We start from the raw sequence: 4592 nt of genomic DNA on the forward strand, positions 1-4592 counted from the left end.
ATGGTTGCTCAGAAAGTGAGAGTCCACCAGTCCAACTGTCCACCAATTCAACCTCTCCAGTTGAAGAACTTTGCAAAGTGAGAGGCTGAAGGCATTCTTGGTAAGTGCTGGTTAGATAGTCTCTGCTATCTGTATAGTGACATGGCATTGCTATAAGGAGAGAATTTTTTGAAGTAGAAATAGAATTTTCCATAGGTTGTATGCTAGACACCGCAATAGCAAAGTATGCAGGTAAACTAGATTCAGAATGAAATGATGGACCTCAAAAATTTGCTTTCTTTCTCAGCAGGCTAATATGAATTGCCACTCTATTAATCCTTCTATACATCTATTTCTCTATTCTCCTAAAGGGCAACCAGAAGATGGGATTTTCCATATATTTCGGCCTCTGTTGCCTTGGAATCTTGATCACCAATCCTTTTTTGGGAGGTGAGCCCCCCAAATTAATCATGATATGGGAAACATAGAGAATTAAACAATTCAGATAAGCCAGAAATTTTCATATGTCCTATACAGGTCAGGTAATCTCCCAGCATTCTGAAATTGTATTGCTGAGGTGCACTAGAAAATGAATATTCTGCTTTTTTCTCCTTGCAGCCAGGGCTGCGTCATGCCCCACAGACTGGTTGCAGAAACAGGGGAACTGCTATGGATATTTCGATGAAAAATTAGATTGGGATGCTGCTGAGGTAAGCCCCCCCCTTTTTTTTCACCAGTCCAGGTGTGGTGAAAGGTTTCCTGAGAAACCAAAATCACACAAATGGAGATGTGCAAGGTTTAAAGTTTGAGACAATCCCACTCATGAGAATGGAGTGCCATTTTTGTGTCTTCCCTCTCTTCCTAGCTCGAGTGCCAGAGCCACGGGCCAGGATGTCATCTTGCCTCTGTCCTCAGCCGCCAAGAGTCCTCACTGTTGTCTCTATACATGAAAGACAAACAGGAATTCCTTAGCAGTGTCTGGATAGGGCTCTTTGATATTTCTGGGGTGAGTCCAACATATTTCGTTTTATTTGATTTTTTCCCATTCCTGATCCACAGTTTGTAATCTTCACACAGTAATTTTACACACACGCTTCAGTTATTTTGGGTGAGCTGTTTGCCGAGGATAATGTATTGTTAGGACCTGAGATTGTTTGTTGATGCTCATAACTGCAGTCAGTGCTGGATTTAGGCATAAGCTAAATAATCTATATTTGAAGTTTGAGAAGTTCCCCCTCCCCAAAATAAAAGATTCTACAGGATATTAAAAGAGGCAGGATACACATATACAGTCCTCTTTAGCTACACTTTAGATTTCAGATGCATTTCTGGTGCATGTCTTTAACAATAGGCCCTTCCAAGCTTTATTGAGTTTAGGGCCTCAAACTAGTCCACATCCTGCACTGACTTCTGTGATATCAAGAAGGCTTCTAAATTATAACCAGTGCTAGGTATTTCACTCCCTCCCTTTTTTTTGAAGGGGGGACCACTTCATCCTGACAGTATAATAACAAAAGTTCATTGTAAGCGGCCTTCCACCTCTACCTTTCAGGCAAATATGAACGGTGGGCGAAGAGTGGTTGCAATAGTCCAAAATATTTCACAAAATTCACCTCTGGCAATCCAAACTTTCATAGAGCTGAATGTTAGATGCAACATATGATGGTGGCGAATATAAATTTCCACCACATTCACTGTCGTGAATTAGTCATGATATGATGCCTTGAGATTCTTTATTTCAATGCATATGCACTACAAAAATTGTAACTTGACCCCCTTGGAAAATTGCTTGAACTTCTTCATCATAGCTAGTATCTAAGAGCTGCCCACCGCTCAACTCTTTCAGCTAATCTGTGTAGTTTATCATTCCAGGTGGTTACTTACCTTCTTAACATGTGATTGCGGTCTGTCTTTCATCAACAGAAAAGGCGATGGAGATGGGCTGATGAATCCACCTACAACTTCAGAGCCTGGATGACAAACCAGCCAGACAACTCTAATCAGGAGGAGCACTGTACGGAGGTGACACATGACTCGGGTAAGCCAACACTTCTTAGCTGGTATTCTCTAATGAGCCATTATTTTCAAGTCAGATCCAGTCATGAAAATTAGAGTTTGTTTTTTTGAATTTGGACTCATCCCATCAGTCAGAGGAATGGAGCCCATATGTTTCACGGAGCTTTTCATAATTGAAAACTGAAGATGTCCTCTCTCTCTCTCAATCTCTCTCTCTCTCTCTCTCTCTTTTAATAATAGCCTTTTAAGAGTAATAGTTAGCATTCCATGAGGGCAAAGCTGGATAATTGTTATCCAGATACAATTTAGCCTTTCCAAATCTGGTCCCCACCAGAGTAAACTTTCCAGCATCAACGGAGGTGCAACAGATCTGAAAAGCAATGAGATGGAGAAAAATGGCCTAAATCTTTTCAAATGAGCATGCCATGTCCTACTGAATGCTCAAAACTGAACCTCTTGTTAGGAAGAGCATGGTAGGCACGTCACAGAGCAGGTCCAAAGTGTAATGAAAGGGCAGGACAATTATGAGTTAAACATTTTTTGATGCTTGAAATTTTTGCCATGCAAGATCTTAGTGGGATCTTGCCTGCCTTTGCGTAAATGTTTTGGATCAAGCGAAGTACTTTGGACAGATTCTCTGCATGATGTGAAAAAATGACTGGTTCAACCAAAATAATCCAGAAGGAAATTTTTTTTTAAAAAAATCCCATTTATATCCTGCCCTTCTCCGAAGACTCAGGGCGGCTTACAATCTAAGAAGCACAAATCAATGTGCTTAGCAATAGCCTTCATTCTATGTATATGCCTGCTTATTAGGGCTTTTGCCCCCCCCCCAGTGGCATTATTACAAAGTCAGCTTATTGCCCCCAACAATCTGGGTCCTCATTTTACCTACCTCGGAAGGATGGAAGGCTGAGTCAACCTTGAGCCTGGTGGGACTCGAACCTGCACTAATTGCAGGCAGCTGGTGTTACTTAAGGAGGCATTAGCCCACTGCTCCACCAAGGATTGCCATTGCAACAGCAGGATCCACTGTCAGTTAAGGTAAAGGTAAAGGTTCCCCTGCACATGCGTGCTAGTCGTTTCCAACTCTAGGCGCTGGTGCTCATCTCCGTTTCAAAGCCGAAGAGCCAGTGCTTGTCCGAGACATCTCCGTGGTCATGTGGCCGGCATGACTAGATGCCAAAGGCACATGGAACGCTGTTACCTTCCCACCGTAGTGGTCCCTATTTTTCTACTTGCATTTTTACGTGCTTTCGAACTGCTAGGTTGGCAGAAGCTGGGATGAGTAACAGGCACTCACTCTGTTATGCGGCACTCGGGATTCGACCCGTCAAACTGCCGACCTTCTGATCAAAAAGCTCAGCGTCCTAACCCACTGAGCCACTGTGTCCCTTTCCACTGTCAGTTACTAGCACTTATTTATGCATTCATTTGTGTATCTGTAGTTAATGTGTTCCACTTTCTATTTTTAACTCAGGAATTTTCTTCATATAGTTTAATAATCATGGGCAATTAAGGTCAGCACCTACATCTCTCACTTCTAGATTAAAAAGTGGTTTTGGAATTGTGAGATCAGGAGAAAAAAATTCATATGAATTCCTTTCCTTTCCTTTCCTTTCCTTTCCTTTCCTTTCCTTTCCTTTCCTTTCCTTTCCTTTCCTTTCCTTTCCTTTCCTTTCCTTTCCTTTCCTTTCCTTTCCTTTCCTTTCCTTTCCTTTCCTTTCCTTTCCTTTCCTTTCCTTTCCTTCCCTTCCCTTCCCTTCCCTTCCCTTCCCTTCCCTTCCCTTCTCTTTTTCCAGACTCCTAAATCTCTTTCTGCCATAAAGAGAGGGACTTTTAATTTTACAATAGCAATTGAAAATATTTTTTTGGGTGGATGATGGTTGTGGAATATTAACTGCTTCCAGTTCTCCATTTATTCCCTGGAAGTCAACATTCTTTCGGCTTTTCCTGGGAAATTCTCTTGGGGCCTCTGGAGATATTTTTATGAAATTTAAAGGGTGACAATATTTTCTAGGTCACTGCTGAAGGAATTAAGAATTAAATTTTGTCCTATCTTTTGCATTTTAGATTTTAAATTGTGGAATGATAAGCCATGTAGCAGTCCTAATGCTTACATCTGTAAGTACCGTCTGTAGAGCCATCTGAGCAAATGTAGCTGGGATGCAACCAGTACCAACTATGAAATACCTGCAGATTTGATTGACACCCTGTTGATTTCACCGCCTTTGAAGCATTCAGAATGACAGACCAGAACTTTCCCTTTTCTATCCACATTTCCTCTTAGAATAGACAACTTTCCCTTTACCCCATCTCCTGACTTTTCTCGGTGGCGATACAACACTAATAAAACCTCTACAGCACATATGTGCAAAGCTTCTGAGTATATTTCTGTCATTTAAGAACAGGAGATGACAACACTTGGTGAGGTTGGGAGGAGTGTAAACAGTTGTATTGGCTGGGTCAAATCCAAGTGTTTCATCCCAGTGTTTGAGGAGAAAGGAATAAAAGGAATGAATGAAATAGAGGGGAGAAAACACATAACTTTTCCAACTAAGTATATACAAAGTGTTGAAGGAGCAGTGAATCCCTAA

At 41.5% G+C, this 4592-nt stretch overlaps 1 pseudogene across 1 annotated transcript; it reads left to right on the top strand.

Moving 5' to 3' along the window:
* LOC308677672 (C-type lectin BpLec-like) lies at positions 1-4351 on the top strand (annotated as a pseudogene). The gene is made up of 6 exons: positions 1-100; positions 351-429; positions 598-689; positions 845-985; positions 1903-2017; positions 4069-4351. The product of its transcript is annotated as a C-type lectin BpLec-like (transcript).
* The last annotated feature ends 241 nt before the right edge of the window (positions 4352-4592 follow it).

Source organism: Vipera berus (genome assembly GCF_964194415.1).
Source record: "Vipera berus genome assembly, chromosome: Z".
Lineage (NCBI taxonomy): Eukaryota > Metazoa > Chordata > Lepidosauria > Squamata > Viperidae > Vipera > Vipera berus.